The 20394-nt window shown below is 37.8% G+C and overlaps 1 protein-coding gene across 26 annotated transcripts in view; it reads left to right on the top strand.

Annotated features, from left to right (window-relative positions):
- The window catches only part of Mef2c (myocyte enhancer factor 2C), a 169388-nt gene that overhangs the window by 14649 nt on the left and 134345 nt on the right, over positions 1 to 20394 (top strand). For 11 of the 26 annotated variants that reach the window (XM_075976373.1, XM_075976400.1, XM_075976383.1 and 8 more), the window contains exon 2: positions 1699 to 1795. The gene's annotated coding sequence lies outside the window, so the exon portion shown is untranslated. Of the gene's footprint in view, positions 1 to 1698; positions 1796 to 5662; positions 5754 to 6090; positions 6448 to 20394 lie in introns of those variants that run through there. The other 15 variants (XM_075976390.1, XM_075976386.1, XM_075976389.1 and 12 more) reach the window with 9 other exon arrangements.

Below are 20394 nucleotides of genomic sequence, written 5' to 3'. Positions count from 1 at the left end.
GATCGAAAGCCATGTCGGAGGGGAGGACCAAGCAGTAACTGGGTGGTGTTGCGGCTGTTGCGCCTCTCCAGTCCGCCCAGCCAGCGGGTCCGCTTTCAACACAAATCAGCCAGAGGGATTGCTGCTCCCTGCAATCAATAACTCAGCCGAGTGAGCTGCTGAAACCAGAGGCGTCCCTCGTCTGCTCTTTAAGGGGCCCTGCGGCAAACTGAATCCCAGCCCTCTGCTTCCCAAACAAAGAAGTGGGTACCAAAATGCCGGGCGAAATTTTTAACCCCAAACTTTCACCGCATCCCCTATTAAGGATCTCGTAAAATGAAAGAGCACAGACCTAGTGAAAACTCTAGAAGAAACGGTTAAAAGGGGAAGTGTGTATACCCACTCCTTAAATTTCAAGTCTCTTGTGATATTTCAAGAAATGGAGTAGAACCAGTGTTTCAATAAGCATCTAACAATGGCGAGAGTAAACGTAAAGTCCCATTAAATTTAGCTGTCTCTGTGGATTCTTTCGGATGAGCCACACACTTAGAAGCAAATTACCTAGCAAGCCTTATTTGGACTTACTGATAAAAGAAATGTATCTCACTTTGTAGAGAGAGTTCAGGTGTTTTGTTTGTTTGTCTGCGTATCTTTCAGATTTTGTTTCATGAAGTGTAGAGTGGCGAGGTCCTGGGAGATATGTGCATCATGACCCCCACTTAATATACATTACAGTGGAGCAGAGCTGAGAGAGAGCGACTAGCCAGAGAACTTGGCACTGTCTGAGAACCGGAACAAGTTTAGATTTAGGCATAGTGGGCCTGGGTTTGAAGGCCGCAAATTCGATGAGCACAGCCCTCAAACAAATCCTGTCCGAATTCTTCATTTCTCTGGCTGACTCCGACACGATATGATCAAAATAAACCATGTGATGGCAACCCAGAAGAATAGTTTTCTAAATGACTCCTCACTGTGCGCTCAGATACAAGGGAAAAAGCCCTTGTGATCTGCTTTGTCATAGTTGGTCCTTTGGGGGGACTGCTCCTGTTCTGAAGCCAAGGAAAGAATCATTGGTGTACCACAGTGATGGAAAGCTAGTCTGAGACAGAGTACCATGTAGCTAAACACAGCTTGGAAGAATAAGGTGTTGTTGCTGTAGAATCCATGCACAGGCCTGAACCCACATCAGTAATCTCAAAGCATTTGACATGGCCCTTGAAGCAATGCCTAGAAAGAGCCTTCTCACCAACTTAGATGTTGTTACAAGTATCTCCGAATTTGACAGATTTTGTTATCATCAGAAATGGTGGGTTTTTATTTTACTTTTGTTCTTGTGATTCTTCATCAGATATAAAATCAAAAGTACAGACGTGAAGATAAATATAGGCTCACTGTCTATGAGAAGAGGCATATAACAAACCCTTGTTTGGTAAACCAGATCCTACGTGACACTCAGTGCACATGCTGTATGGTCTGCTTGGGTAAAGCTGTCCTAGTGAATTTGTAAAATTTAGAAGTGTGCCATCATTTTATTTTAAAAAAAATTATGGGCACTATCACAGTGGATCATTTAAAGCCTTTTCTAGCTAATGTAAATTATTTGAGTTTAAAATAATAAGTTTCCTTCCTTTAAAAGTTTTTAAACCATACCTATCTGAATCTACTTTAATGTCAGCTTTAAAGAAAATAACTTTTTTTCTATACTTACACGTTTTTAAGGTGCCAAAAAAAGAGCTGAAAACTGTGAAGTAACCTCTGAGGAGATGAAGCGGAGCATGGACGGCAAATGGCTGTGGCAATAAAGAAGGTGTAGGTGGTGAGTGGTCACGTTTATCTTTTACCACACACTTCCCATAAAAGTAAAAGCACCAGTTTCTGTATGTTAAAGTATTTAAAATCCTGGCGCACGTGGCCGTGGTGCAGTTGGCCATTCTTGTCCTCGGAACATCAGCATGCTGCCTAAGGCATGTCAGCATCCGAGGCCCACCTTTGCAAGTCTCTACTGCAGCTAGTCTGTCTCCTGGCAGTGACACACACCATCGTAGGACAACTACAAAGAGGTTAAAATATGTTTTGTGTTGTAGAATTTAAATCTTACCATGCTTCTCTGATTTTTCTAAACTTTCATGTTCAATTATATTTGTGTTGAAAGTATTCTGGCTGAAGAACAAATACTGTACACTTGAATAATCTTAAGGGGTAGATTAATCTATATCCTTTCTTCATCTCAGGGTAGGTTGCTGTGGCAACCGCCCCAGCTCACTTTAAAATAATTTTTTAAAGCTCACTTCAAGAGCTACACCCAGCGTGGGCCAGGCTTAAAAGCAGGCAGACCCAGTACACAGGGCTCTCGTAGAGTGAGTGCTGCTTTAATGTAGGGAAGCAGAAGAAAAGAGGGTGGAGTAAGATGGCCCAAACCAGAAATTGGAATGTTAGCTTTTTCTAGAGCTGAAACAATCGCCATGCTCTATGTAACTTTAGTTGTTTAAATATATTGTTAAATAAGTCCTTGGAGAGGTAGCTAATGTGTATTTATATTTAATATAAAGCACTTATAATAATTAATGTAAGGAAAATTGGTGATTATACACACACACACTAACAGAGAGAGAGAGAGAGAGAGAGAGAGAGAGAGAGAGAGAGAGAGAGAGAGAGGAAAGAGAGAGGGGGATTCAACAGCACACCAATCCCAGCATGTTGCTCTTTTTTCCTAAAGGAAAGTTGCCTTTTATTAACTAGACAAATCCCTATGTTCATCCTGATATAAATGATATAATATTTTTCTTTTGTTTTTCAAGCACAGAACTAAATTGGAGAGCACGTATAACCACACAGACAGAAGTCTAGAAAGGATTTATCTTTTAGTAGGACAGTTTTTGTATTTTCTTGTTGGATATCAAACCATAAGCAAAGACCTGGTGCGTGCTGGGGATGTTAGTGTCCTGCCACAGAGACACAGCACCTACACAAATTTTGAAATTGGATTAGAGAATTGTGAGTCTCCCAGTACCTAGACCAACCTACTTCCTATACAAGAAAATGTTCTGATCCTCCCCAAGTCCCATTCGGGAACAGGAAAGCCCAGTTTGAGTAAATTTATGTAAATAAATAGTGTAAGTCTGAGGTGATTTAAAGACAAATACAAAATGCACTCTGGATCAACCACCTCATGGATTACCACTAAGTTTAAAGCTCAGGTAACCATCTACTGGTTATTTTCATGCAACTTCTTCCCTTCCCCTTGAGTTACACAGGCTTATGTGAAGGTAACTAACGCTAGTATTAACATAAGTCACACATAATTAAGAAGCTAAATATACTGAGAGGGGAAATCTTCTATTTTAATACCTTCCAGCCCTAAAGTTTCAAATCATCCTCACTTCAGCTTAGCATTTTTTGAATGTTTACCCTATTGTTGATAAACATGAATTTGCTATAATATTTATTACTAAATAACTCTTTGACATGTAAAAGGGTCAAATAAAAGTTTCATTTTGAAGGAAAATAAATATAAAACTGAAATAGACTGTGATAAATAGAAATATCCTCTATAATGAACTATAATAGCATAATTGAAATTCATGTTTTGACTATATCTGCTTTGTCCTGTAACATAGGCCATTTCAGTTCATTACATTAATTTAAAGTACTATGGCAGTACATTCCCATGGTCTTTCACAAGGTTTGTTCAGTGAGCATCTTTGGAAACCTCAGAAATGATCTAAATTTCATTTACATCACCCTGTCTGGATCAGCCTCAGTAGTGAGCATCCTTAAACATCAGAGGCTGTACCTTTAAAGAGGCTTTGCCATACTCACGATAGTCACACACTTGCTATATGAATGGCCAGCACAGTAGAGTATAGGTACTAATTTGCAAAAACAACAAACAAACAAAAAGCCACTATGTTCCACTTAGTGACAGTTTGTCATGCTTTCCTGGGATAAAAGTAGCTCTACTAATTAATAGTCACACTGTAAGGAGCCATACACTTGAAGAGAGTTCAGATGTAGCTTAACTTTCAAGTGTAGCCTTTGGGGGTGTCTAGATGTTGGAGCCCACTCTTGTAGAGAAGCCAGGGGCTTCAAACAGCCTGCACAGTGAGACCGGAGCCCTTTTGAGCTCACATTGTCCTCCTGCAGTTAAAACAGTCCTCTGTAGGCCTGCTGAAGAACTTACCAGGAAATGCAGCCTCCTAGGGTTAAACACAGTGTTGAAAGGACGGTTTTTTGAGAGGAGGGTTTTTGGTTGTTCATTTTGTTTTGGGTTGGTTTTTTTGTTTTTTGTTTTGTGTGTTTTTTTTTTTTTTTGAGAAAATACCTTTAGTTAGCTAGCTATTTCACGGTGCCACCGTTGTATCTCTTGTATTTTCTGTGTTATGGTCCTCTGTGAGCTTTCTCTTCCTCCAGTCATAATATTAAAAAAAAATAATTTGTTTTGAATGTTTAAAAAAATCGACCCTACCCCGGCATGCAATCTTGTCTTGTTTGTTTGCTGTGTGTGTGTGTGTGTGTGTGTGTGTGTGTGTTACCAGGATACATTTCATCTTTAGCTTTTTGAGTGTGGTGTAGTTGACTAGGGTAGGGACGAACCCAATTCCTTTTTTCCTAAGCATCAGTTGTTTGTTAACCTATGTTTTCGCTATGGAAAAATATCGAGCAGCCTTAACCCTTAACACAAGTATTCTTATCAGTCTCTGTTGCTACTTCCTGTGCAGCTGAAACTCTTCAGGATAAGTGAAGTCATCCGCTATCAGCCAGGGTAGCCTAATGCATTTGGGAAGCTGGTTTGGTTTACATGTTAATGACCTGGATAAAGTCCAGTAAGGTGTGGAGGAGACGCTTGAGGGAAGTGGAGGGGGTTGTCCGAGGAACCTGTCCCCCTCGATAAATATGTTCAGACTGATTCGAAAGTTCATGGCCCTGCGATAAAGTCGAGATTTTAAATACTTGTAATTATTTTATTACTAATATCGGAGAATCCTTTCGGCTAACTTTCCAGCCGACCTCTCCGGGTCTCAAGACCAAAAGCTTTGTACAGTCTGGGAGGGCAGGAAGCGCACACTGGGATCAAGACTAGCAGACATCCTGGATCGTGGCTTTTACGCGTGAGTAACGGAGGCGCGCGCGGACCGGAGCAAGAATGAAGTGGCTACCGCGATTCCAAAGCGGGGAGGGGGGAGTCACCAGAGCAGCTCTTAGGGTCGCGCTCCTATTGGTCAGAGGGAAGATCCCGACTTCAGAAGGACTTTCCTGCTGGCTGGCTCGCAGTCTCCCGGGGGAGCAAGCGCGCGGCAGTCGAGCGTCCCCTCCAAGCGTCCTCCGCAGCGTCGGGGACAGAGGCAGGGAGCCGCCGCTCCCCGTGTTGTCTTCCCTTTCATGCAATAAAGAATTGTCATTAGGTTTGCGTATGGCATGTGCCATTACCCCACCGTAAAACTAAAATTAGCAAAATGTCAGGAATGGAAAGATTGATTCACCAAGATGCAATTATCATTTAAAAGTGCTTGATTGAGGTACTGATGTTCAGTGATTTATTCTGCATACCATATACATAATTAAAGTAGTGTAGTGGAGTAATTTATCAATCTAGTTGAGACTGGAGGGGTGAGGAGGGAGCTGCAGTATGTTTGTTTTATTAAAATGCTGCGAGGTCTAGTCCCGCCCCCCTTTTGCAAGAGTGAAACTGATGATTTCCCCAGCTCGCGAGGAGAGGCAACGGTTTGGGCTCGTAGGGATAGAGAAACGGAAAGGAAAAGGCAGCGCAGGCAAAGGCAAGAATAAAATGAAATGGGGGGGGGTGCGCACTGGCGCGTACGTGCTGCTTAGAACCCCAGCCCTGTGTGCGCTCGGTGTTGCTTGCCACCCCCGCGTCCCCTCCCAGTATCCTTACATCCCCCCCCCTCCCTCTCCACCCCCCCCCCCAGCTCTTTTACGCGACGTTTCTAAGCCTGTGTGCTGCTCTCCTTTTTCCATTCGTCTTCTGTCACTTCCTTCCTGGATGCAGTTTTCTGGACGAGTCTGGCTACTTTTAATCCCACCGGCCACAGAGAGCCACTTTCTCCTCCTCCTCCTTCTTCGCTTCCTCCACCTTCCTCCTCCTCTTTCTCCTCCTTCTCTTCCAGCGGCTTCAGTGCGCGCGCGAATGCGCGATCCCGTGCGCGCCTCCCCCTCGCCCCCCCCCCCGCTCCGCGCGCATACACGCACACTTCGTCTCCAGCTCTCTGCTCGCTCGGCTCGCAGTCACAGACACTTGAGCACACGCTTACACCCAGACATCTTCGGGCTGCTATTGGATTGACTTTGAAGGTTCTGTGTGGGTCGCCGTGCCTGCAGCTTTGAATCAGGTGGAGAAGCACTGCAAGGCTGGATGAAGTAAAGATTATCGTTATTTTTTTTCTCTTTCTCTCTTCCTCTTTTAAGAAAGGAAAATATTCCAAGGACTAATCTGGTCGAGTCTTCCTTCATGTAAGTACCTCTGACATTTCTCGAAAAGAATAGAAATAGCCGGGGTATTGTCTCTGAAATCTGCACCAGCCTCTTCCAGGCAGTGGGTCTATCCCAACTCCGTTTTGGAAGGCTTAAGTTGAGGCTTGTTGTGCATTCTTTTCCTTAGATTCTATGATTTCCTTGTGTGGCTGAAAATAACTTTTTAGATAGTAGTATCTGTTTGCCATCCGTTATTGAAATCACATCTGACTCGTTCCTGTCAAATCAGTTTGTTTAAAGTTTCATGAAGTTAGTTCACGTCATTAGTATGCTCGATAGGGTGGAGAACGTGGAGCCTGGTGGATTTTAGAATTTCACAGACTGTTCTGTGACCTTGAAGTAGATGTCTTAAAATTTAGCAGTTAGTTCTCTGTGGAAAGATGGTCCTGTGAGTTGCCCCCAAGATTGATTTTTTTTCTGAGTTGGGATTCTGAGCCACTAGTTCTCGAGATGGCTTTCAGCTCCAGCAGGGCTGCCTGCCAGAGGCCACCTTTGTGCATCCTCTTGCCTACCAAAGTGCTGGCTTGAGAAAGCTTAATTGGTGGGGACCAGAAGCAGTGCCCTGGCCATGGTAGTCTATGCATTTCACAGTTTGTGTTTGTATTTCAGCATGTGCACTGTTGTTTAGATCAAGGGAAATATTAAGCTATTTAAAAACATACAGGACTAAGTCCCTTAGCCTGCCTTCTGTTTGGACTTCGGATGAAAGTTACCAAACTAAGTGACAAAGTTAGCCATAAAGGAAGTCTATAGAGACAGGCACATTCTTTATTGTATGATTATGTATTATGCAAGTGTTTGAGTTCAATGCTAATGTTGTTTCCTCTCCAGAGCAAGGCCACTAATTCTTAAGGGAAATTTCATACCTGAACCATTTTGTACTGTTCTAGATGCTACAGTCATTCTTTGTGGAAAGGCTTTTCCTCACATTTTTGAAGCGGATGTCCTATAAAAAATACTTTGTATGTAAATGCTGACCCTGTAAGTAGAATCAGGCTCTCTGCCGGTTCTGTAACTGGTCCTCCGTGGAGAATTCATTGCTTTGACACAAAGTGTGTTTTACTATTGTTAATCTGATAGTAACTCTAACAGTAACTGTCTAAGGAAATACTTGATGACTGCACATGTTTTCTTCGCGCTGTAAAGAAAACTCTAGTTGCCGTTCCATGCCAGTCCAGAAGAGTGAACAGGCTCTCTGTCAGTGGCACCTTGCAATGAAATTGTGGTTACAAAGTAAAGATATTTATGTGGGGATTAATAATTCCCCTCCCTGGAGACTTGCTAGAACATGAAATGTGGCCACCTGTGAGCCAAGCTTAACCTTGTAGTCATACCAATTTTAGCCTGAAGTGGCTCAGCAATTTTCAATTTACGGCTAAACTATCTCATTTAATTTTTAAAATAATGTCAGCTTGGGCTAGTCTTAAAAAGCAGTTCACTATGTATCAGTATGGCACAAGTGGAGTTTTGTGCCCTATTGATTCAATTATAGAAAATGCAGCAACAAACCTCATTATCATCCTCTAGTATAAGGATGAAATTAATCATTAAGTTTAGAAGTAGTCCCAAAACAAGTGCATGGTAGGTAAAATGAGATGTCCCTATGTCCTGTCTTAGGAAACAATTCCTTAAGTCAATGAGTTTTGTACTACTTTAATCATGAATCAGATTCCAATCTTGATTCTAAAATTATCCATCAAAACATACTTTACACATAATTTTTTGTTTAAAATTTGATTTCCCAGTCAAGTAAAAGGGCCAATAGCTGGAAGTTATCTTTGCTCCAAGCTGTGCTGAACTTTATTTTTTTAAAAAATTGCTGTTCTTACTAATATGGTTTACATCGCTTTGGAATGTGTTGTGCAGTTCTCATATGCTTTATTAAAAACAGTATTTTACTTCATTCATTAATTACGCTATTTCCATCCTGGTTGTGGTGCATGTGAATGTATCGGAGGATAATGCTAAGATATGCCATTTATTTCATCCTAATGTTTTTTCATATTTGTTGATTTAACAAATGGCCATATCATAATAAGAAACAACTTTCCTCCCTTTAAGGTTAATCATGGGCCTTAACTTTCCGGGGCACAGATACTAAATAACCAGAGGAAACTTCACTCACAAAGACTTGTTGTAACTTGTCTCATTTTTTCTTTATAAACAGGCTTATTTTACAAAATTTTGGGAAATTTATTCATCCCTATAAGAAAGTAACCAATGATTCCTGAAAACTGATTCCTGAAAAACAGTATATTCTATAGATTTCAAATACCTTTTCAGTTTTCTCCTTGGCCTTCACCTTACTCAGTGAATAAGCTGAATGGCATACAATTATGTATTTTTAATAAATTATTCATGTATATACATTTCTTTAATAGAGAACTATACTATATCACTCTTTGGTAAAGGTTAGCATTATCTTTTAAAACTTTCTTTTGTTTATTTCTGTGTATTTTGTGGTTTTTATTTCCCAACTTTTAGCAATATATTTTAGCCTATGAAATCTCAGAAAGTGACAGAAATGGGGAAACAGCTTTACAGTAATAACTGTGCTACATAACAAAAAATAGTTATTAAGCAGAGAACCAAGGTTTTCACGGCATGATTCAAAGCAACGTGGAGAAATTTAATGTGCAGTTAAGGTTCGCAAAGTGGACTGCAAAAGGATTACTAATTAATTTTTAACTTTTTAAATAGCTTCTTTTAAGAAAATGCTTGTCTAATGAATGTCTAGCTTAGAACAGCATGCGTATTTCTTTTACACACGTAGAGTAATGGTTTGAACCAAATGAGAGGCTTTCGTTTCTGTCTCTGATGCTTAGCCAGTATGCTACATGGAGAAGAAGAGCTGACTCTGACCTCATTCTCAGTACTATCCCTAGATCCCATGGACTCATTCAGGGAAGCTTAACTCTTCGCTGAGATCTGTTACCTTCGAGAAATCCAATCAGATTACAGAGGCGAGTCACAAAACCGAAGCATCAACAGGGTACACCTTACAAAAGGCAGATTACACAGTTCACGTGCTATTCTCATAGGGCAGAGATAAAAGCAGATTGCTGAGGACCGGCGAGACCCTCTGATTCCAAGGGATTGCTAGATAAGTATGCCACAGCCCTGTTGCTTCGTCGTTATAAAGAGCAATTCCAGCAGTGGAAAATTCGGTTTGTAAGTAATAGGCTTTCAATAGTGCAGGAAAAGAAAGTACGTTCCTTTGCGTGCTTTCTTGTTGCTTAAATTTTAATTTCCATCAGTTCTCTATGAACAGGCATCAAATCGTCTTGGTTGTGTGAAGGTTACCATAAAGCTTAAATGCATTAGGTGATTTCTGAAGAGTTGTGCAGAAGGTAAAGCGGAATTGGCTAGAAATAAAACACCCTCATGGTACTGAACAATTGATCAGAAAATGAATAATTGCCAATATCCAATATGTTTGTTGTTCTGTTACCAAGTATATTCTTAATCAAAATGAATAGTTATGTAGTTATGAACCAATACATCCAAAATCTATCTCTATGGGTGTTTGTTGGTGAAATAATCTATATGTTATATATGTCTATTTTATAAATGTTATATAAACATCATTCTTTATGACAAAATATAATGGTTTGAGACTTTGTTAGCATATAGTTTTGTTTTACCTGTAGCATTTTTAGAACTCAAACTTCACACACATCCAACACTTCAGTAATTTCTTCTTTCTTTTAAAATTGAAGTCCTTTTACCCTTCTGATGCCTCCTAGTGTTTCACACAATAAAACACTAATGAGTCATCCATAAGTGTAAACATTGTGTTTTCATTGCCTACATATTCTGTGATACATAAAATCAATATTTATGTGTTTAATTTTCTGTGCATTACTATAATAAGATCGGATGCTGTAGTGAATGAGATGTTTCATCTGTGGACTTGTGACACATATTGGTTTACTTTGACTTTAACAACATTCTGCTAAGTGTAGTAAGTTTATACCTTCAGTTACAAGTCATGTAACCTTTTCTTATATTCACTATTATTGCACATGAAAAAATAGTAGGTCTCCCATTTTGTGGACTTGAAAATTATATAGCTGAGTTCATCATCAAAAAGCTGATAAAAGGATGGTAAAAGAATTCATCATTTCATTTAAGCAAAAACTCCCTCAAGAGATCCCAACTTTTGTGAACTCCATGTATTCACATGTGAATTTTTATGTGAATGATGCATCAGAAAGATTTTTAAAAATAAGAGTAAAGATTAGTACACAAACTTCCACAAATGTGGAGTATTGTTTCTCTTAAAATAGCAATAGGAAAACTTGATCAGGGAATAAATGGCTCTGTGTGATGGAAGGGAGGCTAATTAGGACATAATTTCTCATGGCTCACAAAGTGCTTTCATGAGATAGACAGCAGTGGACAGCAACTCCAGAGCAAAGACTAGCGATACTCTTGCATAACTGTGACTTCTGGCAGCTCTGATTCTACCTAAGACAATTGGTATTTGAATTTCTGATATTTTCTCCTTTAATACGATTAAGAAAGGGGATATTCCCCTTATAGTTCTAAATTCAAGTTCAAAAGCTTGTAGCATCTATGGGCCTGCTCCTTAGCTGTCACAGTGCATGTGTACACACCATATTCACTAATACTGTTTGGAGGACCAAAGGGTAAATGCTAGATCTGAGATTAGTTAATTCTGTCACACACACACACACACACACACACACACACACACACACGAGAGAGAGAGAGAGAGAGAGAGAGAGAGAGAGAGAGAGAGAGAGAGAAGGGGGAGGTGGGAAAGGGAGGGGGAGTTCTGCTTTAAAAATACACAGAATATTAGCAAATTTTGCTTATGGATTATTTTGTTTTAGTTAGTGATACAGTGTTATTACAATTCTTTGCTTGTTGGAAAATGTTCAAAGAATGTAAGGGGGTGTGCTCCTTTCATTTAGGGAAGCAAACATCTAGGAAGGGGTGGGCCTTTCCCACAGGAGCCGTATTGCTTCCCCTGGAGAATTTAAGTGAACATGCGGTATGTAAGAGAATGGCGCGTGAGAAATGGAATGATTTGTTCTAGTTAGTGAGCAAAGGAAACCATCAAGATTCTTCTCCCCTGAAAACCAGCTCCTGTTGCTGGTTTAATGTCCAGTGCTTCAGCATAGAGGACCATGAAACAAAAAAAAACTGACATTTCCAGTGTTCATGCTCACAACTCTGAAGTATATTTAGATAATTTTGACAACTATCATATTGTGTGCAGTACGAAGATATAAAGATAAAGAGTGCTGAGATAGATATTCCCGAGCCCCACTGGGAGAGTATATAGATAGCACCAGTGTGCCCATATTCTTTTTGTCTGTTAAGAAACATAATGTTAATGACAAATAATACCATAGTAAAATGTAAGAAAATAGAAAGATAATATGACATAATATTATTTTACACTTACTTGCTCTCACTGCGCAAAAAGGGCACATTCATAGTGAGGAAGGAATTTATGCTCCCTGATATATAAATCTACAGTTTAGATTCATTGGCAAAACAAGTGACATTTGCTGTCACTGTTATATAGCTGCTATACATTGCTGTTTTATTCCAGAAATCCAACCTCAGGCTTTATTTTATTTTTAAAATACAACCATTGTAAACAAAATTCAGAGTACACATGAATATAATTTTCTGAGGCCACATTGTACAGCAAATCAGCGATATGACAAGAAATAAATGCAATAAACTTATTTTAAAGAAAAGCTATAGGAATAAGTACTCTTTAATAATGTACACATTTGAGAGACTTGATTAATTCTTAATGCAGAAAATTTGAAATGAATGAAGCAGTGGTGTTCATCCTGCCTACTGAATGACAGTGCGAGTCTCCAGTGATGATTTAAATAAAGTCCCTTTAACTTGTTTTAGTGACTGAAGGAAGCAACCTTTGAAGCAGTCCCTAGTGGGAGCCTTCTTTCCCCAGATTGCATCCTGAGCATCACGGATTGTCTTCCTGCATCCTGTGATAGATAACATACATACGAAGACGTTGCACTTTGTTTTAGGATATTGTGGGCTTCTAGCATGTTGAATTTTAAGTGTTAGGCATGGCCCTTTGTTAGAGGATGTGAAGTGCTTAAAAGAAACAAGCCTAAAACTACATTTTTAAAAAATGTATCTGTAGTATTTTCAGCAACTTAAAATGGTAACAATAGAAAGCATCCATTCCCCAAACCCTAAATATTGGTACCTTTACCTTAAATATGCTTAGTTTTTATGAAATTAGACAATATATTTGTTAATATAAGTAACTAGGAGAAAATAAGGAAATTTTCCTGGTAGGTAATAAACTTGACTTCCATTTCTTATCTCCTAATTAATTGTTGACCTTGTGTAAGGTATATAACAATCTATTTCTATTCTCGAAAGCAGATGTTATTTTTTAATGCAACAAGATGGATTGGGATTTCTTAATAATAATTTTAAAGGTGTGGTTATTTAGCTGAAATATTCAGTGGAACATTTTATTTTTAGAAATCATGGTCACACAAAGAAGGCTTTATAGGACCGACTACCTAATTGCAGTCAAAGATCTCTTTAATGAATGAACACACACAGAAGAACGCATATTTTCAGAATATAATGGCCCTATATTTCTTTAAATTGCCACACTTTTTATATCAGAACAAAACATGTGTGTCTGAGCAGATGTTTTAAGTTATATCCATCGTGTAGGTGAGTCTGTAAATGTACAATTTGACTTAAATGCCTTTGTGGGAAGGTAGTTTGAGGAGTTTAAAAAGAAAAAAAATGGAAGCCTCCAGTTACTATAGTTTCAGCTCTTTCTTTTTTAAAAACAGTAATTACACTCAGGATAAAGAAAGGGAAATAAACTCTCTTTTAGTTCTTTTTAACATCCACACAGTTCCTCAGGTAGAGCTGGTATATTTTTGTTCTTGTGTGCGCAGGGCAGGTACTGGCAACCAGGCTAAGAAATGAGAAGTTTCTGGCTGCAGGACCAGATACAGTGCACAGCGCCACACCACACGCTCCCCTCTTCTGTCTCAGAGTGATTTCAGCCCTAAGCCATGTCCTTTTCCTCCAGCGTAGGCTGACGGCAGAGGGCCTCCTTCCTGAGCAGTGGCTCTGGGAACGGACACGCGCAAGGTTTCCCTTCTTCAACTTGCAAACTCTGCCTCTTAAAATCACTACGATGTGAACTGCAATGTGGACTCAGTATGTTTCCTTTTTGTTCACATCTAGCAGTTTAGAATGCATAAAACAATAAGTGTGCGTTAGAAAATGGGACTGCCTCCTTACTCCCTGCTTACGTAGTGTTTGCTGGCCTGATCAGATACCTGTGGGAGTTTTTGTTGTTGTACAAGGGAAAATATAATGTTTCTTTTCAGTGAAGCTTATGCCTGAGATTACTGATAGGCCAGATCATTTTGTGAATCAAACTAAGATCAAAGACTTTATTTCTGCTCATGTCAGGAAATAGCAATGCTCCACCACAATATGTGATGCTGCTGTGATTTTTATTGATAAACATTAACATTTTAAATAATGATTAGATCAAAATACAGAGTACAAGAGGGAACATATGTATAGGTAATTTTACTAATATCATGTGAAGTAAGCTGATTTCTAAATATCTGTGTTTCTAATCCTTGCCCTTGAAACTGGTCTGAAACGTCTACTTCTCTTTGGCACATAAAGTAACAAATGTTTAAAAGTAGCTTTTAATTGCCAGTTACACTTTGAACACTTACCAATGGGCTTCTTTTCTTTAAATCCTATTAAAAATAATTTCTAGCTGCCAGAGTAGTGAATTCTCATTTGTGAGAGGTGGGGTCTCATTACTGCCAGCACACCTTTCTAAAACAAGCCTTCACCTTTGGAAATATTAAATGGGACCCTTCAGGAGAAAGTGGTGCTACATAATAGATATTTGTTCCACTTTTATTTTTAAACTAAATTATTGCTTTCACAATGTTCTAACAGGGTATAAATCTTAATTTAGTCAGTAACAAACTAAACCAATTATTAATTTTTTAAATAACATTGACTGAACATTCCAATAAGGAACTATAACTTTATGTTCCTTTAAAAATAGATAAATCAGATTATTTTCATTTTAGTTAAATATCAAGAGCAACTGTTTTTCTGTCAATATCAATACACACACGTTTTAAACAAAGTGTTAAAAGATTTATGTAATAGATCTTTTCAGAAAACCAAGAAAAATCTGATGAAAATATTTGTGGGCTAAGCCCTCTAACAAAAGAAAAAAGAGGTTGAACTTTGATGCATACATTATGACTATAAACAGGAGTAAAAATGATATTTATTGTGTTAAGAATTAGACATCCCATTGAAAATTGTGTGAACCTTTCACTTCGATTTAAGTTAAAATATAATAGATTTCTTTGTTTTCTTCGGATAGTCCAAAATGGTTTGAAAGTTTAAATCACCTTCCCTGATAAACATTGTCCACCCACTGTCAAGTTTCACATATGGAGATTTTAAAATACACTATCTTGCAAACTATTCTTGATTTTAACTCTTTAGAGTTGCTTCTATCAAGTAGTCTGGTCAAGCGTTTTAGGGATTTTAAGTTATATTAACCAAGAACTTCTTCAAGGTGCCTGATTTCCATCCATATTTCAGGAGACTTCCTAAGCCAGTGGTCTTTTTGTAAAGGTTTCTGTGATCAAGGACACACAATCTACATTGTAATCCTTTCCCCTTCTATGTTAACTGTTTAAGTTAACAAAGGAAATAAGTTAACACCTGAAACAATTCTACAGTTCTTACTATTGTTACCTTTGTTACAATTCTTACATTTGCTAAATTGAAATGTATAAATTCATCTGGATTATCTTCTTTCCCTAAGCAAAAGTAGCAAGCCTGGCTGTTTGAAAAAGCCAAAGTGTGCAGGATTTGACTTACCGGATTTATTGGAAGCCCAATAAGTTTGTATAGGTTAGTGGTTAAGGAAATAGTTACCTACATTTTTCTCTCACACTTATACTTTTCTCTCTTTTTGTGAACTAAGAACAATTTCCATAGAGATGTGCATCGATTTCCAAGGGCCTGCCTGAGTTTCTCAGTTCCCAGAGCTGGTTGCTTGTGGCTCATTGGTCCAAACAGACCGACAATGTCTCTTGATTTGGCCAGAGTAAGAGAGAGCACTGTGAGCCATCTCCTTCTTTTCTTTCATCTACAAACTTAAACAGTCTTAAGAATTCCTTGCTTGACCCTTTTTTCCCCTTTTACATATTTATTATTTTTGGACCTTGTCTGATCATCCTTATCGAAAAAATCAATCTTTTGGTATTGTGGAAGCTCGTGCACTTTGAACTTGCTTTGACTACCCATGTGTGACTGTAAAATAGGTTCAGGTGTTAACTTATTTCCTTACACTTGAAGCACTGGTGTGGTTCATACACTGGTGGTTCAACACAGGACAATATGATGTTACAAAAGAGCTCCATGTACTGAGCTTGAAAAAGTAAGGACTACAGGATAGGATCTCTGTCAGAAACTACTGTGGTTTTAAAGTCAGTGGACGGCACGTTCACAACAACAATGAACACGTTCTTGAGCTCTCAGAAGAGGCTACATTTATGTATGAGCTAAAACAATTTAACTGCTTCTGTGAGACTCTATGAAGCCTTTGGTCAGATCTCAGGTGTGTGTGCACACATGTGTTTATGAAGTAGAAAGTGGAGGTGAACGAGAGCAGATTAAATCAGAGGCACGAAGCATGAGAGGAATGGTGATGAATCTGAAAGAAAGAGAAAATTATTTAAGCGAACACAAAGCGTTTAAAGAACAGCAATGCTTATTTGCTGTTCCGTAATTACACACATGCCATTACATACATTGTGTGCCTATAAACTGCGGAGCATGATGATGTAGAGCAACAGCCCCAACTGGGTTCAAAATCTGTCTGACAGTTCACTGGCTGTAGTTTAAAGCAGGTTATCTCACCTCCAGAAAACCCCAGGCCAGCATCTGTAAAATGGGAGTGATTACACACAGCTCATGAAGGGTCTTTGAAGGCCCTGTGCATAGAAACATTATGCAAACATATAATGAATGCCCAATAATTATTAAATTGCTTCAGTACCACTCTATTTTAACAACTTTATATCCGACTAATGAGGATCTCTCAGAAATGCTTGGACGAATAGTGTTTTTTGTTGTTGTTGTTGTTTGTTTTTTACTTTTTTCCCCCTGCAATATCTTTAGATCATTGAGTTACGGTCAGGTCAAATGTTTTGTCTGGACTCTATGTTGGGTCAATTTTAATGACTACTAAATAAAATATACCTCTTCCTCCAGGAAAACCAGAATCTTCACAGATCAGATATTATTTTCAGAACGTAAAATGGGACTACAGGAATAAAAGTAACTTCATCCTTGACTGTTATAAGGCATTTATTGCAAGTTTTGACTTTAGATAGATTATTGCTTAACAGTACTGGTTCCTAAAGGATTTCAATCCAGAAAAAGTGGCTGATGCACAGAGTTGAAGGTGCTCTAAGAATTTTGTAGTTTTCCGTTTGTTTAAGCCAGCACTTGCCTTTAGGGCTCTATCAGCATTTGTTTACCTTCCTTTATAATTTGGCTGTGTGTGGTAATAGAATTCTTTACGAAGAATAAACGAGTGGTATCGAAGTCATCTTTATGTTCTTTCACAAGCATGCTTACATATAGTATGTATCATATAGAACCGGTTGAATAAATGTTTACTCATAAAGATGAAATGTACTTTTATTTGACTAGTTAAAGATAAGTAAATACATTTCTACATTATTATTTCCTTGAGTGACTATTAATTCTGAATACAGCTTACCTACTTTAAGACAATGAACAAATGAACTTAATTTAGGTATTTTCACTCATGTGAGAAGAGATATAAAGCACAAGAAAATGCAGAATTTTACCAAGGACTTTAGCATTTGACATATAAAAAACACATTTAGGAAATTTTGATAAATCTCCGAATATTTCTGGTGCAAGAAACTGCTTGCTCTCTTTTGTTGTTTTAGTATTCACTTATTTTCTCAAAAAAAATCATATTTGATAGTAGGTACTGTTGACAAAGCCTTCCCAGTATATACAGCCAGGGGAGTTACGTCTGCTTGAAGCAGTTCTCCCACTTTTGAATAATGACCCTCTGGTGTGCACCTTGCATTTCAGCTTTCTTTCCTAACCTTGTTTTAATGCCTGGATAAAAGAGTGCTCAGCGCAAGGAAGACTTGCAGAGTGGACTTCCCTGTGGTAAAACAGCATGGACAGCTCCCAACACTGCAATCAAGGACGCTTCTAAAAGCTTTAATTTAAAAATAATAATAATAATAATAAGTCTGCATGAAGATGATGGAGCCCTCTAAGGCATATGGGCTTAGAGAATTATTCCCATCTGCAACCCCCTCCCCCTGCTTAGTAGCCCTTTCCAGGGTTATGATTACTGGAAAATGGCTGTTAATCACCAGGATTTTTTTTTTTGACTGCAGCTGCTTCAGTCAGACTCCTAATCTATTAAACAACTTTGTCTCCAGTTTAAAATTTGCATTGTATACTGTATAGAATAAATTTTCATTGTAATCAGAGCATTCAAGAGAACTTCCAGATATGATTTATTGCTAGCGATGCGTTTGTTTGTGTGTATGGAGTTCTCTTCTGCCATTGAGCCAACTGTTCAAACAATACTGGGGTTGATCAGCGTAAGATGGGATATTACCGTACCACTTACAATAGTTACTTTTATTGAATATTTGAGTGCAGGCATCCTTGGCACTTGACAGTATAATACGCACACAATTTAAAAACTTAATTCAGATATTAAAATTTTCACTTGAACCTGAAAGGTTTTTTGAAGCTCAATGTTCCTGTAACGAACCACTCTGTGTCTTTTGCAACCCTTGTGCTTATTACATTTAACATAATTTTAATAAGTAATCCAATGCCAGAGTCAATATTTAGTACTACGAAAGGACGAAACAGCCCTAATTTATAAAGGATCCTTTTTAAAGCACATTTGTACATGTAAAATTGACAGGCTACAAGAAGTGGTTGGACGATGTTCATCATGTTGGAAAGAATGTTTCAATTAAAGTTGAGCACTTTCTCTTCCAGGTCTTTTTTTCTCCATTTTTTATTTGCTGTGCCAAGGTATCCATGTGCGTTTTTCCACTGTCATCTGGCTGGCTCCCAGCAGATGCACACAATCTGTCCCGCTGTCACACACAGGGCTCGCTTTATGAGAAGAATGTGTCAGAACATGCCACTAGAGTCACTTTTGCAGGGTTTTTTTAAAGAGTAACTGAGAATATATGCATTGCCCTAGTTTTATTGTACTCATCCCTTAAGATTTCTAAGAAACTTTTAGACTAGACTAAAGGCTTTCTTCCAGACATTTTTTAACCAAATATTTACTTTCTATTAAAAAGAAAATCTTAGAAGTCCACAAATATCTTTAATGATTAAATGTAAGAGGAGATATTAATAGGAATGTTTCAAATAAGCCAAAGATGATTTTGGCAGTATTATCAAATTTCCAATTATGTTATTTCCTGCATAATTAAATACAAATCTACTGACATACTAGACTTGGGTCTACAATTCTAATAAGTAATAGCTTTGTTTAAATTATTCTTTGATAAAATAATAAAGAGACAGTAATAAATACCAACTGTTTAATCTAACAGATAACATCATTAAATTAATCTCAAGTAGTTAAACTATCAAATAAATTCCCAACTTTAAAGAGACTCTTCTTGCAAAGACCATTGTGATATTTTGTTTTATATACACTCATATTTTAAATATATAATAAGCAATCTTTTTCTGAGTACAACTCTTGTTCATTAAGGATTTTTACCTTCATCCTTTATAAAAAAAATCAGGTTTATGTAGTCTTTACCGAAAATAATTTCTCTACTTTCATATAAATTCTTAAAACTTGAGTAATGGGCATTGCGTACATTCCTAAGTTAATGAACTTAATTATATAATAGGACTTTAAGTTTTATGTGTGTATGCTACATATACATTCATATGCAAATAATTTCTAGACATATTTACATTTTTAAAGATTTTGTGATACTAAGTATATTTCATAATTAAACACTCAATATAGCTTGAATGTTAACTTTAAGTTATTAAAATAATTTCTGACTTGAGTAAGAACTCAAATCTTAGGGAAATCAAACTTTAAAATTTACATGACCTAAAAGTACAGATTAAAACTGTATAAAGGAATGATAATATAGACATGTGTTGATAAAATACATATTTAGAAAAGCTAGCTCTAGGTCTCTTGCACAGGAAATTTTAGAAAGTACACTTCAGGTGTACTGTGTCAGAAGTCTTGTGTATGACAAAACTGATTCCATTCCATAGATAACTCATGAGGTATAAACTACAATGTTTTAAAACAGTTTTGCACATTTTAACAAGAAAATAACTTACAGTTGGAACTCATTGGCACTGCTGGTGCAGCATATAAATTAATTGCTAAATTATCTCTGTAGAATTAAACTACACAACTGTTACGTTTTCTCAATTCTTAAAGTAAAAGGAATCCTAGGATAAGATTTTTAAAATGATGATGTGTACAAGTCTATCCTAAATTGATTGTATAATGTTTTTGGTGAGCAAGCACATAGATTTGAGGTGAATCATAAAAGCCAGGCACAGGGACACATGCATGCTATTCAGAGGTGAGGCAAAGGATCTCAATTTCAAGATCAGCCTGGGCTACAGAGCAAGACCCTCTCACATGAGTCATTTGTTTTTCCCTTCTAACATTTTAATTTATCCATAGTTGTACATACCACATAATCTCTAATTAATTTGTGGGCACTTGCATTTGGGGGGTTTTGGTGGCCCTGATATTTGTGTTGGCACAGAGAGCTGAGAATCACAGGAAGCTGA

Source organism: Microtus pennsylvanicus, chromosome 6 (assembly GCF_037038515.1).
Source record: "Microtus pennsylvanicus isolate mMicPen1 chromosome 6, mMicPen1.hap1, whole genome shotgun sequence".
Classification (NCBI taxonomy): domain Eukaryota; kingdom Metazoa; phylum Chordata; class Mammalia; order Rodentia; family Cricetidae; genus Microtus; species Microtus pennsylvanicus.
The sequence above is the reverse complement of the archived record's forward strand: the minus strand, read 5'-3'. Positions and strand labels throughout refer to the sequence as shown.